Genomic DNA, 17,581 nt, shown 5'->3' on the forward strand with positions numbered 1-17,581 from the left:
CTATTACAGACATTTTGCAGAGAAATGTTGTGATTATGTTTCATGCAACATCCTTAAAAAAGTTTCTTTCAGATCAAAACAGGACCTCACATTTGAAAATTGGGAGGGTGTCACCAGGGCCGGTTTTAGCGCTGACAGCGCCCTGTGCAACAGTGTCTGTTGACCCCCACCCCCAATGACCACCTCTGCCAAGGATTCCATCACTAGCACCCTTTCACAGTTCCTCCTAAGTCTCCATAACACTATCTCTCAGATTCATTTAGTTTTATAGCACCACTCATACCAGTGTAAGATGTCAGAGCACTTTACACCACACACACATTGCAAAGAGACAATAATATGTGGGTAAATCAGTGTATAGGAAATATTACATCAGACAGTACTCCAAGGTGTAGTGTAGGAGTGACATGTCATCAATACTGGTAGGCAATATAGTTAAAGTTCTTATTTAGGAAAGGCACATATTGATAATTTAAAACGCAACATTATTGTTAAGGGTTCTCTTTCATAATAAGAATTGTTTCCTACCCAAATGAACCCTTTTCACAAGATTAGGAGAAGCATACTGGGCAAAAGAACAGATAGCGCTAACATATACCTTGCAGTTTGCAGCAGCTCTGGGGTGACAGTTAATAGCTCAATGTTCTATATTAGGATTTTGACTTATAAACAACAAGTAAATGGTATACTTTCTTAGCAGCAGGCAGTTTAACCCTCTGCACTGCCTTAGAATGAGTCAAAATTTTCACTAGAGAAACCTCATGTCTCAGGAAGCCGATTAATCACGGGACTTCTCTTGACATTTTAATTGATGTCTGGAAGTTGCTGGAGGCCAGGAACAAGGCAGCAGGTGCTTTTAAAATGTTAATACACATTTTCAAAAAGGACGCCCCACCCCAAGTCAACGCCCGGTGCGGTCGCACCGATCGCACCGCCCTAGAGCCGGCCCTGGGTGTCACAGAGATTATTTGAAGCATTATTAGTGAGCTGCTGCTGTGTTACAATATTGAAAACCTACATCACTCTCCCTATATATTAAATGCAAACACATTTAGAATTTGGAGGAGTGTACCTGTGCACAGAGGGCATGAAGAGTTGAAATAGGATCATATATCCAAAGCTGTTCCGAACAGGGGGCCCCAAAATACATTTGGCCCAGGGCCCCCAAAATCCTTAGAAGCCCCTGGGAGCAATACACAGGACAGCAGGTGTGGCTTCTCCCAAACCAAAAGCCTCAGAGCAGTGTCACAGCAGTGCACATCCACACAATAACCCCGACTGTAAAAAGTGAAGGTCCTCAGCAAACGTATCAAAATACCACCAGGCCATGTCCTGAGGAGACCTCGGAATCATATGAGGTTGAAATGTATCAACACCTACCAGGCCAAGGATGGTTGATCAGAATAAATTAGAAGGGGTCAATCATTTTAAATAGAGGGCAGTCCCTGCCAATTCCGTCTGAATCCTTGCTGAGGGACTGATTTGCCCACCATAAACAAATCGTGTCAACTTTGATTGCACTTGTTTGCAATTGCCTCACCTTGCCCTTTGTTTGGGATCACAATGTTTCTATAGTCACAATTCACAGACAATTTTAATGTATGCACAAAAACTTCTGTTAGACCAATCTCAGTCTTTAGGGTAAAAACGTTACAGTTCCTATACCTATAGCTAATTACTGGGAGAACTAATGCTCAATTATATGATCAAATGTAAGATTTCTTGAAAACATTTTTATCATTACTGTAGATTGAGGTGTAATTGATAAATATAGAGGAAAGGAAACTTTTTCATGTGTTTACTGAACTGTGGCCTAGCCTTTTCTACTGCTTTTAAGGGCCCAACCTCATTTTGTTGCACATATTCTATTATGTAGGCGGCACCCGCCTGCACTTCAAAGGGGAAGAGAGTTCCCCCTGCAGATGGGTGCAGTGAGTGACTGCACCCTTCTGCAGGGTAAGGTTTGAAAGGATCTATGGGACCCTCCTTAACCCCTCCTTCTCCCTCAGGGGGTGCACTGGTTGCGCTCCACCTTTAAGTGGTGTAATGTCAGTGCACCTACTGACGACCTCTTTGCTTCTGCACCAGCATTGATAATGCAGCGTGGTCCCAGAGGCAAAGTTTTTTCCTCAACTAAATGGGTCCACACTCCCATTTCACAGGAGGGAATGCCCTCATAAGCTAGTGCTGGGGCTATGTGTGAGCTGGCACTATCAGTTTAACAGATGGGGCTGTACAAGCGTCTATATTACAGTGTCCACAGATGCTCAGAAAATGGGTGCAAACTCCACTTGCGCCCCTAGGACACTGTGTGTAATGTGGCTCCTTATCTTGAAAAAGAAACACTTGACTGTTCAGAAACACAACAATAGGACTGCAATATTCCCCTTGAGCGAGGGACATAGATTGACTTAAGGGACAGCACTCACCAACATAGAAAACACAGACAATGGGGCATTAAGGGGAATTAGAACATTGGAATGTGGAGCACTCCATTGAAGGCAATGGAGTGCTCCATGCTTCTACGGGCCGGTAAAGGCCCACAAAGCAACATTCCAATCTTGTTTACAAAGGCCTCTAGTAGCCCGAGGGAATTTAAACCCCTCGAACTCCGAGAGGCCTTTTTTTAATTTGTTGGAACATTCTGCCCTCTAGTGGCAGAATGTTCTAATAGCCTTATAGCCCTTCGTAGCTGGGCTATACCGGCTATTAAAGTCCCGCTGCCTTGTTAAAGTTCCTCGCCTTCGACTCGGGCATTTAACGCTGGAACGGGCCTTTAATAGCTGGTATAGCCCGCTACTGCAGGCTATAAGGCTATATTAAACGCAAGTTTTGAACGCACTACCATCATGGTCAACTAAGCTGCTTATTACTAGAGGCTGCCAACTAGTTTCGCACTGGAGCACGTGAAAACTTGCCTCTGTCTGTGTTCACTCGACCCTATCTAATAATCGGAACATTTGCTAAATTTAATAAAAAATCGGTTGTGAAAAAACGGGACTGTCCTGTCAAATGTAGGATGCCTGGTCACCCTGCAAGTAATGGTTAGGGTCGTGGGTTAAGGTTCAGTTGCAGAAAAAGGTTTCCATTTCCTAGGTTTTGTGACTCTTCAGTATTACCTTAACAAACTTTTATTTTTGCCTTTGCTCCTTTTGGACATTTTTACTTGTGGGAACAGCAAACAACCAGGTGTCAAAACGCTGCAACTTGTGCATACCTTCTTTCATTCAATATGCATCTGTATATTCTCATATTATAGACAACGGCGACTCACTTTTTATTGAACGTAGATATTGAACTGCACCTTAGTAGCGGGATGTAGCATCATTGATCACCACTAATTCAAAGGTGAACTGTGCAGAGCTGAAGAGTGAATCAGTCCCATTTTCCATGCGCCTTGTAATAATATCAAACATTCACAGTGTCTTCTTTATCACGATGAATATATCCCCCCCGGAGACCTAGATCCACACCTGCTTTGCACATAAAGACATTTGGATATCTCCCACAGAGGCAGGGTAGCTTCGCTCTTCCTCATTAAATATGCACCATCTGACTTAAGAAAAAAAAGAATGCATGGGAAGGAGCTACTAAATAAATGCATCAGAAATCTCCTTTGTCATATTGACAAGCGCAGGTTTACCAGGTGTCCCAGTCTGGGGACATGTTGCTGCTTTGTAAGTTTCCACTTGCTAATTATAGGCCAGTTGTTTGAGCTCATGTTGTGTGTTTTTACTTTGTATTAAAGCCCTGGGATCTGCATACATTTCCCACCAGGCAACAATGCACTTCAATGTGGAACAGCTTCAAAACAGGAACATCAACACGATGGGGAGGGATGCGGTTGGACTAGCAAGAAGCCGACCCACCGAGGACATAGCCAGGTGACATAGTGTCTCTAAGGGAGAACATATGTCCTGTGGGATAGTCCGAAGAATGAGACCTGCGGCTTTTACGCACCCACTAGAGTACTATGCAAAGCGATATGTACCTACTGATTCCACAGCAGTCGCTAAGGTGGCCCCATAACATGAGCTACCTGTCTGCACAATGCATTCTTCTTTAGATCTCTTGGTTTGGTCTCTTTTTCATTTCCAAAATTCTTTTCCTAGTTCCACTAATTTGAAATTGCTTTGGCATGGAATCTGTGTTTGTTTTTCTTCAGCCAAATCTGCTCTAGAGCAAATTTGTGCTCTGGATCACACTGTTGACCACCATGCAATAATTTTTAACAGCCATTGACACACCCGAATTGATAAAACTGATATGTCTGACTCCATCTTATGCCAATAATGGCCTCACATCAACAGCTGCAGTCATTGACTATGGAGGCTGCTGCATGCACAACAGCCTCAAGAGGTGTTAGCTGGACCTTGGGCACTCTGCTGAGAAGAGCATTAGCCATGATATTTACTTTACTTTACTTTAGACTCATTTGTATGGCGCAACGAATCATCCCCAAGGGGATCTCTAGGCGCCTGAGAAGAGAAACCTTATAGATAGTGAGATCTTTAGAATAGCCAGGTCTTGAGGATTTTTTTGAATTGAGAAAGATTGGAACAGGCACAGATTTGGTCAGGGAGCCTGTTCCAGTGGCTAGGGGCCAGATGAGAAAATGCATGGCCACCCATTTTGGCCTTCCTTATTCTCCGCGTACAAAGCAGATTGCGGTTGCTGGTTCTCAGCTATCGTACGGGTATGTAACGTTCAATTTTCTTCATCAGATTGGTAGGACCAGTCCCCTGGAGAGACTTTAAAACCAAACATAGCAGCTTGAAAATAGCTCATTTCCTGATAGGAAGCCAATGTTATTGCCGCAGGAGAGGTAGGGAGGGGGTTCGCGCTGGTTTATTAAGGGCAAGGCGGGCTGCCGTATTTTCGACCACCTGCAATTTAGATAACAGGTCTTCCCTTATTCCAACCAGCAAAGAATTGCCATAATCCAGTTGACTAACTAAGAGCGACTGAATGAGGGCCTTTCTGGCATTAAGCGGGATCCAGGGATCTTTCTAAGTATCCGCATGGTTCTGAAACAGGTGCCTGACAAGGTCTTCACCTGTTCTTCCATAGATAATTTATTATCAATTCTGATGCCTAGGTTCTTGTCCTAACCTCTTGGGGAGGGTGCTTCTCCTAGTTCTGGTGGCCACCAGTCTAGGGTCCACAGTTCTTCCGCTTTACCAAACAGCAGTATCTCTGTTTTGGAGGAGTTAAGTTGCAGGAAGTTATTCCTCATCCAGCTTGCTATACTAGTCATACAGTTTATGAACTTTAGTTTGGTTACTGCAGGGTTATCCTCTATGGGGACTATCACATGCATGTCGTCAGCATAAGATATGGTTTCAAACCCACAGTTTCTGATGATTGAGGCTAAGGGGGCCACATATATATTGAACAAGGTAGGGCTCAAAATGGAGGCCTGTGGGACCCCCTTGTCCACCGCAGTTGTTTGTGACATTGTGCTCTGTCAGACAAATAGTTCTGAATCCATTTAAAGGCCAGTCATCTGACACCAATCTCTCGGAGCTTGTTCAACAGGATACGATGAGAGATGGTGTCAAAGGCTGCCAACAGATCAAGCATCACTAACATGGCTGGAGTATCCTTGTCCAATGACATCCTTAAGGTATCAATGACCTTCAACAAAGCGGCCCCGGTGATATAAGATGCACGGAAGCCCAATTGGGATGTATCCAGTACTTTGTTTTGTTCCAAATAGCAAGAAAGATGCAGTTGATTAGTGTCTCCATGATCTTTGAGCAACAAGGAAGAAGAGAGATTGGCCTATAGTTTTCTAGATCAGTGGAGTCTGCTAGTGACTTTTTGAGCAGAGGCTTGATGCGTGCGTTTTTCCATTTAAACGGAAAAGTAGCTGTGGCTAGCGAGATGTTGCAGATTTCAGCAAGCACATCAGCTAGGACCGGGTTAATTCAGACATAACAGCAGGCAGCACCGGGTCTATAGCATGGACAAGGCCATAGAGTGGACCACCAATTGATAATCGGACTTATGGGAGGGATGTTGGTAGCAGAGCTGACACTCAGCTGTCTTAATGTCATACCAAAAGCAGCAAGGGAATCCAATAGGATTAGATGGTAAGGTTAGGGGTCACAGAGAAAATTAGTAGGAATTCAGCTTTCTGAAGATGTGGATAAGATGCTGCTGAGTCATTCGTGTATGTATTTTTCCCAGGCTTGTTTGAAAACATTAGATTCAATGGATACTTTCAGTGTGGCTGTGTGCCATTTGCAGTTTGGTGGAATGATATGTCCAAATCACACCCCATATCACTAAGCGGCTATGTATTGAGGTTTCATAGAGTGAGAGGTAAGATGGAGCATTGGTTTACTTCAGGAGACATTAGGACTGAGAGCTACAGGACGTCTCCAAGCGAATCTGTACAGAGCATTTGCAAAGCACACGGTGAACCAATTGACTACTTGACACTCTATGCTAAAATTATGTTTTAATATGTCAAGGAAGATTCTGTTCCTTATGGCACAGGAGCCTGAACACAAATCAAGAGGATCCGAGGCAAACTTTCCCCTTGTCCAAGATACAGAGACATTTAGCAATAATTCTAACATGGCAGTCTGGTTCCGATAGTCAGGCCTGAAACCACGCTTGTAGTCAGCAAGTAAATTCTTGAGATTTATATAGTTTGTGGGTTGGCTAGCGAGACAGTTTTGTGATGATTTTATCTAGAATAAGAAGGTCAACCATGGAACATTCATGGCTGCTAGTTGTTAATGTCCTCATGTGTATCTGTGGCATTTTAGAAGGTGTTTGGCTATATCCTTTAGGGGCAAATGCAGAGGGTTATAGTATTCACAATCATGAAGGAAAATGGCTCCTCTGACAGCATATCATTCACGGAGAAAGTAACCTACTTAGTAAAGGTACATGTAGCCGATGTTTTGCTTTTAAACTCTTTTATTTTATCATTTGGTTACTCTTTTCAGGTATCAAAGTCATTTCATTTATCTACTTTAGCTAACAACTTCCTTCAAGTTTTATGTTCAACAGACTCATTGGTCATTTCAGCCTCATTAATCTAAACATGTTTCACTTATCTAAGGAGTGTGAGGGATCTGTCCTCTGAGCTGTTACTAGGTTGAGGTTTTAATGAATTTCATTATTAAAATGTATTTTTATGTATGTTTATGCTGTGTCGCTTGCAAACAAAGTATAACATGGGAGAAGAGCTCCACATATGGTGTCCCTGTTATTGTACCCCTTCTAAATAACTGGTAAATGTGATCCTGGTTGAACTGTCTGTACTTCTGTTCTGCCTGCTTATGCCATTTACAGTGCACATATATTGTTACTTAACAGCTTCCAATCACACACTTACTGAACTTCCAGTCCACCAATGCTTCATGCAGTGCTTCCGTCCATCATTAGCTGCCTAAAGTCACCAGCCTACTTGGCCACAATTACTACCCACCACCCCATCATCACGGCATCTTTGCCATCTCATTCATCGACTCCTCCCATCATGTTATTTGAGAGGTTAAATATATACACTTCCACCCACTTCACTCATACTGATATCTGCCAATCCTCAACTGAATTCTAAACAAATAGGACTGAACAAAGTTTACAACCCAAGTCCTTTCCCATTTCTTTCTCCTTATGGAATGCATGCTCAATGTATAACTAAATTACTTATATTACTGATTCTTGTTCACCCATTATGTTTACTGTCTTCACAGACACACAGATCGATTCAAAAGACCCAGCCATTCCAGCTGCCCTCCATAGTGAAAGCACCACTTTATCTCACACGCTCCACAGCAACCGAAGAGGCTTCTGCAGGGGTGGCAGCTATTTAACGGGAGTGGAGGAGCAGGGGGTGGTAAATGAACAAAAACATTTTTGAAACACTTACTTTCAGGCCGGCCGCCGTCTCTCGCTCCTCTTTGGCTCTTCCACAGCAGGAACCAGGAACCAGGAACCAGGAAGCACCTAGGCTCCTGACTTCCCTAGGCAATCACAATGCTGCAGTGCAGCATTGTGATTGGTCTGAGCACCGTGGGTTCGGCGCTCAGACAGGGAATGTGAGCCTGGGCATGTTCTCCACCCAGGCTCTAATGCAGCCTGGGTGGAGAACATGCAAAGTGCACATTACGGTTTGGCCGACCCGAGACAGCTGGCCAAACACTCATGCAGACTTGGAGTAGCCAAACCACTCCTCCCCCTGGCCCCTGCCATGTCAGCCCCGCCACAAACCAGAAAATGGCAAACTAAAATGATAATCACGCTGGTTATTATCATTTTAGTTTTCCTCGAAACACTTCCTTTAACTATCATTTTTTTGCTCCAAATGCCACTCCAGTTTGGACCCACCCGTATGCAAATCAGTCTTGACTCTGCGCCCAATGGGAACAGTCCAGCCCAAACTGCCAGGCCAGGTCCTCCCTGGACTGGACACAAGAATCCTAGGACTGGTTTTGGGGGTTTCATCCCTATTCAGCCAGGATAGCTTGACTCCTGTGGCATGGAGAGCACAGGACCCACATCTGGGCATACCCGTCCCACTCGGGGTGACAAATGCAAAAAGAACAATTGATGGACAGAATGCAGAACAATGTCATACATTCACCCCAGTACAGAGATCTGGGCCAAAATCCATCTTTTTTTGCTTACCATGCCATTCGAGTTTGGACCCAGCCATATGCAAATCAGTCTTGACCCTGCGCCCAATGGGAACAGTCCAGCCCGAACTGCCAGGCCAGGTCCTCCCTGGACTGGAAACAAGCATCCTAGGACCGGTTTCGGGATTTCACCCCTCATCAGCCAGGATAGCTTGACTCCAGTGGCATGGAGAGCACGGACCCACGTCTGGGCATACCCGTCCCACTCGGGGTGACAAATGCAAAAACACTGGATTCAAGCTAGCCTGGCTGATGAAGGATGATGCCCTAAAACTGGTCCGAGGATGCTTGCTTCTGGTCCAGGGAGGACCTGGCTTGGCAGTTCGGGCTGGACTGTTCCCACAAGGAACAGGGTCAAGACTGATTTGCGTATGGCTGGGCCCAAACTGGGGTGGTGTGGTGAGCAAAAGAATGATGGATTAAACCCAGATCCTTGTGACTGGGGTTGAATGCTTGCATTGTCCAGCATTCCATCCATCAATTGTTTCTTTTGCATATGTCGCCCTAAGTGGGAAGGGTATGCCCAGACCTGGATCCCGTCCTCACTACACTGCTGGATTCAAGCTAGCCTGGCTGATGAAGGTTGATGCCCTGAAACCGGTCCCAGGATGCTTGTTTCTGGTCCCGGGAGGACCTGGCTTGGCAGTTCGGGCTGGACTGTTCCCACAAGGAACAGGGTCAAGACTGATTTGCATAGGGTTGGTTCGAAACTGGGGTGGTGTGGTGAGCAAAAGGATGATGTATTAAACCCAGATCCTTGTGACTGGGAGTGAATTATTGCATTGTCCAGCATTCCGGCCATCAATTATTTCTTTTGCTCTTTCAAAAAGTTGGCATTTTCTTGTTATGACCATTTGGTGCCTGTGTCCTGGGTCACATCACTGTAAATAGTTGGCCTTTGTGTATTACTCCCAAACAGTGAGTCAAATGGGGGACTAGGTGTTGGCAGGATGGCCCATCCTGCCAAGATGGGTGGGGCAGAGCTTTTCCCAGCCCCACTTACATTTCAAACGGCTGCCTTCAGCAGACTCACAAAGGAAGTTGACAGGGACCTTTCATCACCCTAGACCACTTGGAGCCTGGGCAGGGGAAGGATGGTAATTTCCAGAACCAGATGGGGGGATAGCCTAGAAGTTTCACCCACTTCAAAGGATGGCACAAAGGTATAAATATTGGGCCCTGAGATCAACTCTTCAGTACACTCCTGTACCTGTGGACGAATCCAGAAGGACTGACTTGTACTCCAGAGGACTGCCCTGGTGCTTGAGGCTTACCTTGTTCTTCAGAGGACTGCCCTAATGCTTCAGACTGCATTGCTGCTTGAAGGAGAGAGGACACTCTCTTTGATACCAGGCTACCTGAATGGCTCCGAGGGTCAGTTGATTGACATCTGGCTTTAAGCAATAGAGATACAACAAGGTTCAGAAGTCTCCCTGCTGCACTGGACGTGCAACTGGACCTGCCTGAACTCTGCTGGCCTTCGCTGGAGTTCCTGATTCCCAAGTGGTGCCTCCGCTGGTCCTGGACCCTTGACTGGCATCAGAGAGAAATCCTCCTGGCTTATATGAAAGTTCCATCAAATGCGGTGTGAGACCATGCTAAACCCCACAAAGCCCCACTTCACAGCTGAAAAGTTTCATCAGAAGGACGCAGAGCGAAGCAAAGCCCCGTAAAACCTTGCTACACAGCTACAAACTTCATTGGAACCTACACCAAGCAATGTCCAACAAAGAATTGCTGCACAGCTACAAGCTTCATCAGAACCAATGCCGAACAATGTGAAGCGCCGGACAGACTCATCAGAAACGATGCCGGAAGAAGCAACAGCTTTATAATGCAGCGCCATGCAGACGTCGCACTAAAGACAGACAATCTTCAGCAGGCCTAACTTGGTCCTCTGTCAGGCTTGCACTTCATTGCAGTCAGCCTGAACTTGTGACTTGCCCTGATTCGGCACAACTAGATACCAACATTTAGCACTTTCTGCTTCTTGGCGCTTTCGTTACTTAAACCTTTAAAAATTAAATATTACCAGTTCTACTGATAGGATTTTTTGTCATACTGGTATAATTTGTTTCTTAAAATTTACTATGTGTTGCTCTCCTAGAATGGTTGGGAATTTTCTTCTGGATTCCCATTATTACTATGTGTGTGCTGCATTAATACTTTACACACTGTTTCTAAGTTGAGCCTGACTGATTTGTGCCAAGATATCAGAGGGGTAAGCACAGGTTAATATACTGACTTTTTGTCACCCTGACAAGGATTTTGGTTGTTGCTGGAGAAGGGTTGTCACCCGTGAACTCCGCCCAGGCCTACTCCCCACCCACAACCTACCTTTCTTCCTCTGACCATGCCATCATTCACCTATTAGTGGACATCCCTTCCAATCGTTTGCCTAAAAAGATCACCTCTAATACCAAATGAAACCAACTATAAAATATCTATGCTTCACTGTTAAATCAAATTTCTAATTCATAATCAAATTCATAATGACCTGAGGCCTATAGGCTGACTCACTTTTAATGTTCTGCTGTTGTGTGCTTAATTCAAGCTTGGCCTTCATCAGATTGGTGAGAAGTGGTGCACAGATCAGAAGTGGTGTATCTGTGGTGGTTGTATGTGTTCCTGGGAAGGGTGCAATACAGGGAGAGGGCTTTACTGAGCAGTGTTTTCATTGTTTCTGCATGTGTTGGATGTACATGTACCAATGAGTGGTACAGTACGTGAAGGGTGTGGTGCTGTTCAGTGCGTGCAGTACAAATGCATCCGATGGTTGTACGCATATCTGTGAGTGGTACAGTACATGAAGGATACAGTACTGCTTCACTCCACATCCTTTGACCATTTTATGACACACTGAGAAGAACACTCAACTCACACTACCCATAACATACCCTATCACTCCAGATCTACTGCCTACAACACCCATGCCATAAAAGCTAAATGCCTGTGCTTCTCTGCAAATGGCACACATAGGACCAGAAAACATTTGAAGGACTGCAACCATCCTCTGAATGACCTCACACCGGCACTGACTACATCCAAATGTAAGAACTTTCTTGATATAATTTTATCTTGACCATACCATGAACTCCCTCCTTTCTCATTCTTTGATATCCATATCTCAGCTTCCTCTCTCTGCCGCATACTTTGCCTCACACATCTCTAAAATTGCAGTCGTCAGGAATGCTGTTACCACATTAGAATCATGACCATTGTCCTAATCCTTCTTCTAACCCCAACTAATTCTGCTACAATGCCAATACTGCAGCTCACAACTCCTGCTTAACCAATCACCATACTGAAATATTCCAATCCCTCATGTGAATCATCAGACCCTTTTGGCCCCCAGATTGTCAAATCCTTGACTGTATCCTCTAAAGCTCTGACTTGATAAACATATGTCGTCAATTACTTTCAGCTCTGGTTACTATCCTCTATACTGAAAACCGTCTGCAGTCCTAGCTCTAGTAAAAATATATCCACTACTGACCAATTATCCCCATCCAACTATCATTCCAGCTCCCAAGTTTGTTTCTTCTCCAAAGTATTTGAAAGTCTTGCCTACCACTGTTTAACCTTGTTTCTCACCTCACAAAACCTATTTGACCTCCATCAATCAGGCTTCATAGCACACGACTCTACTGTTACCACCCTCTCTCAAGTTGCTGATGTCTTTACCATGGCCCACCATAACAATTCATTGTCTACCCTCATAATTCTAAGCCTCTTATCGGTGTTCACTACTTTCGATTGCTCCACCCTGATATCCACTCTCCACTGAAGTTATCAATGAAAATGCACTCTGTTGGTTCTCCTGAATTAGCAGTCAAACTTTCTCTGACTCATGGTTCAGTCCTTGGCCTCCCTACTTTTCTTTCTACATACTAAGGAGCATATGTACAAGTGAAGTGGCAAAGTGAGGAGTTAGCCGCCCTAGCTTAACGCCTCACTCCACCACTTCAGAAACGCAGGGCTGCACCATATGTGTGCTGCTTAAGGCAGCACACACAGAAGTTGCAAAACGGCATTTTAAACAAATTATTGTTTATGTGCGGGAAGGGGGACCTTCCGGTTTATAAATAATCATTGACCTTTTGCTGTTTTCATGTGTGCTGCACAACGCAGCACACATGAAAACAGCAAAAACGAGGAGAAAAGAAAAATCTCTCCTCGTTGCGCCTGGGTAAGACCAGGTTTTCCCTGGTCTTAATTCTGGCGCTGCCTCCTATTTATGCCTCCTTTGTAAATAGGAGGCAGTGTCAGAATCAGTGTGTGTTGTGGTGGAACGCCCACTGCAAAACCCAATGCCATACCCCTTCACGCTAAGTGTAGCGTGAAAGGGGGCCTTATTTACAAGGCAGCATTAAGCCACGTACAAGGCAGCGTTGCTGCCTTGTAAATAAGGCGAGGCTCCTGAAAGTGAAGCTGTGATGGCGACAGGGGCTTGTAAATATACCCCTAAATATCTTAGTAGTAGCATGATTTTGTTTTTTTTGGTTTCTTGTGTCATCTCTATGCATTGCAGTTGATACCTGATTTTCTTCTGTTTTCCATCTTTTCCAACGTCTACTGCTGCTATTCAAGATCGATTCTCTGTCTGCCTCAGAGACTGTTTCGACTTCCTCACTGGAACTCTACTCAGGGGCGTAACACAGGTCCCCGCAGCCCCCGCAGTGCGGGGGGCCCCGAGCTGCAGGGGGCCCCTCATGCTGTGTCTGAGTTTTTAACCCATCCCACTTCCTAGAGTTAGTCTTGAGGTTTCTTCTTCGCTACCACAGGAGATTCACGTGCCTAAAGGTGATAACGTGGTTATCGAACCGCATCACAATAGCCCCGGTACCCCTGGGGCACCCATGTCCAATGGCAGCATAGACACAGGATGCCAACCACTGACCCCGGTCGCGTGCGAAATTCAGCCTTGTCAAACTTCGGTTTTCAGTTTCGTATCCTACTTGAGCGTGTTTTCGTTGTCTTATTGTTCTATTTCAATCCCTCTGATTGTGTTCAGACTTAGTGAACTTATTCCAAAACAGCTTTGTTGCCCACTTCTATGAAGAAGGAAGATTCTAAAATATGGAGCTCATTGAAACCAATAATGCAGGAAATCGTACACAAGAAATCTGGCGGAGCACTTAGTACCCCCAGGGGCACCCCGCTTTCCCCCCCCCCCAAATTAGGTTACCCAATGAAAACACAAGAAACAGTTGTAAGTGGGTAACAAATGCTGCAGGTTTATTACATAATTCCAGTATATGTAATAGGTGGGTTATCTTACGGGCGATCCAAGGGCAAGTGGCCATCTACTTCACCTGCCCGCCTGATGAGCCGGGCAGCACGGGAACGACCCGCAAGTGCTGCCCCCCAAGTGATTCTTTTTTTACGATCACGTGCCGTTGAAATTCTACTCACACCCCCCCTCTCGGGGCGGAGCGTCGCATAGCAAGCCCCCGGTTGTTCAGGCCCACAACCGCCCGCAGGCCTAGCGGGGCGCCGACCGGCTTCCGGGACCTCTCTGGAGGCTCCTCGTTTTGGCTCAGGCACCACGTGGTGCCGCGCAGAGGTACCCTTTGTACCGGCCTGCTTCCAGATCGCACTGTAACTCCGCCTGCAACGAAAAGGAAAACATTACAACGCTCAGAAAACCCCCCCCCAACCACGCCTACGCCGGGTAAGCGGTAGGGAGGGAAAAGGCGAGGTGGGCGACAAAAGAGGTCGCCAGTGAGGGTGGGGGAAGGCTAAATAGCCTCCCCCTCACACCTGGGCCCGGAAGTGACGCGCATTGCGCGTCACTTCCGGCCCTGACACGGAGGGGGGCACCAGTCTGTGTCCCTGCCCCCCCCGAAGGAGGGAGTGGGGAGGGGTGACCGGGGCCACTAAGGCGCCGACCGCCGAGTGGCCCCCTGCGGGGGCGCGGTCAGCGGCATAGTACCCCCAGGGGCACCCCGCTTTCCCCCCCCCCCAAATTAGGTTACCCAATGAAAACACAAGAAACAGTTGTAAGTGGGTAACAAATGCTGCAGGTTTATTACATAATTCCAGTATATGTAATAGGTGGGTTATCTTACGGGCGATCCAAGGGCAGGTGGCCATCTACTTCACCTGCCCGCCTGATGAGCCGGGCAGCACGGGAACGACCCGCAAGTGCTGCCCCCCAAGTGATTCTTTTTTTACGATCACGTGCCGTTGAAATTCTACTCACACCCCCCTCTCGGGGCGGAGCGTCGCATAGCAAGCCCCCGGTTGTTCAGGCCCACAACCGCCCGCAGGCCTAGCGGGGCGCCGACCGGCTTCCGGGACCTCTCTGGAGGCTCCTCGTTTTGGCTCAGGCACCACGTGGTGCCGCGCAGAGGTACCCTTTGTACCGGCCTGCTTCCAGATCGCCCTGTAACTCCGCCACAGCCCTGGAGGCGGCTAACCGTCGCAGCCAGGGCCCCCCACCAACCCGCTATAGTCTTACCTGCACCTCTCCTATCTAGGGCTTCCTGCAACTAGCTGGAAGGGAACCATCCCTGCAGACAGAAGAGTTTGACATTCTGCCACCTCATGACAGTTTGACAGTGCTCGCGGGACTCGAACCCTTGTCCTGTGAGACCATTACAACCGTAGGCACAAGACTTATTGAGCTATGGCTCCTGGTTAAAGAAGAGTTTGAAATTTTGCCAACTTATGACACTTTGACAGCGTTTGCGGGACTCGAACCCAAGACTACCATTGAGCTATAGCTCCTGGTGTTGTAGATGGCCCCATCTAAGCCCCCAAGGCCCGAGACACTATCCTAATCGGAATAGGGTCTGCTGAAATAAAGGACCCGTTGGGCCTGGGGAGATGTGCCAAGAACTATTCGCCCCCCATGCGGGCAGGTTACCCTCTTCACAATTCTGGGCCTGCCCTCTTAGGCTATGAAGGCGAGAGGGGGTTCACTTAACCTTTGGCCAGCCCCCTCTGATTGCTAAACCTGGAGCACAGGAGTGCTCCTAGCTGCCAGCGCGTGACCGTGGGCAAGGGGTGACTCCTGCCCCTGCCCACCATCCCCTATTCCTTATGGGAATTATGCCCCTACAGATCCCTCAGTGATGTAACCCCCTAGGTATACCAGCTTAGGGAATCTGTCTGGCTTAACATTGCGCGCCGTAGTAAAGTTCAAGCATTGAGGATTGACTAAGTCCTACTACGCCCCTCCCATCATGCTCCTCAGAAGGAGGGTGGCGGGGGGGCCCCCCACCGCAAACCCAGAGCATCCCCAGCGGTGCCAAATTCCTGCTCCGTTGAAGTGGAGATTTAGTGCACCCTGGGCGTGTCAAATGTACTATTGACATACTGTCCCCTTGCGATTGCCCCGCCGACAGCCCAATTACTGGGACAGCAGCACCGTATGCTTGCTGGCAGCGCCCCTGGCGCGGTAACGTGTCCGTAAACCCGGATCCCAGTCTCCCGCAGCTGTGGTACGCGACCAGGGAATCCGGTGGGGGATACCCCCAACCGCAATGGTCCTCTAGACATTAAGAAAAGCCCTATTTTACCTGGGCCTATCCCCAATTGATGGTGGTTTCACCCAGCTGTAAGGCCCGAGGCCCGCCTATGGAGCCTATTTAATTGTTTTGCTACTCGGCCCCTTTATGGGCAGGCCTCAGAATTAGGGCAACGCGCGTGCTCCCAGGGCATGGTGCTCCCTGTCTTTGGTTGCAGTGGAATGCCCCCCAAAGTACACCTGGACCTATTCCTATATGGTTCTTCCCGCTACTTCTCCTGCAGGCCTAACTCCTGGTTATGGTGCCCAGCTCAGTGTGCTGCAGGCTAATCGGCTTAACAATGAACTATCGGTGGATTTGAAACAGAGGTACACTCCACGACACCGAAATAACCACGGGTTAAAATCTGCTCGCGAGCGGCGTACCCGCAACCACTTGGTCAATCACGCCGGTAACCTATGTGGTGCTGAGTCAGTGCGTCCCCGAATTCAATGCGAATGGGGCACTGAGCTACACCCATATCTACACCCATCTAGAGGCTCAAACCAGACTTCCTTTAGTATTAGATAATAACTACCATTCCATCTCGGTTGCGTTGCCCTGCCCGACTAGGCTCCCACCTGGGTGTCTAGGTTACAGTTAGTTATGTGTGGTTTCCCCCATGTCAGTGCCACTATGAGTGACAGTTGAAGGCGGACCACATAAGCATGTTGGCGGGGCAGAGTTGCGGACATAAGCATACCTCGTATAGACTGTCGGTAGCGACCCGTGTTTAACTGTTACTAATATGGCAATGACCGTTCTACGTTAGGACTATCCCGACTCTGGTCCAACCTACCCAAGGACTGATGCACTTGGGAGCGCGAGGCCGTAGGCAATGGGGGTGGGTGTCGAGACAACAACAACAATGACAAACGACCCAAGCCCCCTTTCAGCAAAAGATTGGAGACGAGCTACCCGTGGTCACGTGGGTCAGGATCGTACTGCGCGAACCTCGCAATAATTAACACTCTCATATTGCGCGAACGCAACCCGAATGGTATGGCAGCGCTGTGCATGATCCACATATTTGCACGCGTATTCGGGCACGGGAGTGAGATCATGAGCCGCCAGGTCCGCGACCCTCGGGAACCCAGGCATACCAGGTCCAGCATCTCGCATACATATTCGGGCACAGCGATATTCATTGATTTACCCAGCGTCGCAACCCAGCGTGAACTCGATCCGAAGGTAATGGCGCGCCGTTCCTGAGCACTGTATATACATGCATCATCGGGCACGTGGATATTAAATTATCTGCCCAGAGTCCCAGCGTGACCCGCCCGAAGGTATTGGGAGTGCGGTACATGAGCCATAGGTGTTTACATACCTATTCGGGCACGGTCAATTAGTGATTAGCTCAAACCGTAATGTGCGCAAAGTTATTCTAGCGCCGGACACAGGCACCGG

The sequence above is a fragment of the Triturus cristatus genome, chromosome 1_2, assembly GCF_964204655.1.
Source record: "Triturus cristatus chromosome 1_2, aTriCri1.1, whole genome shotgun sequence".
NCBI lineage: Eukaryota > Metazoa > Chordata > Amphibia > Caudata > Salamandridae > Triturus > Triturus cristatus.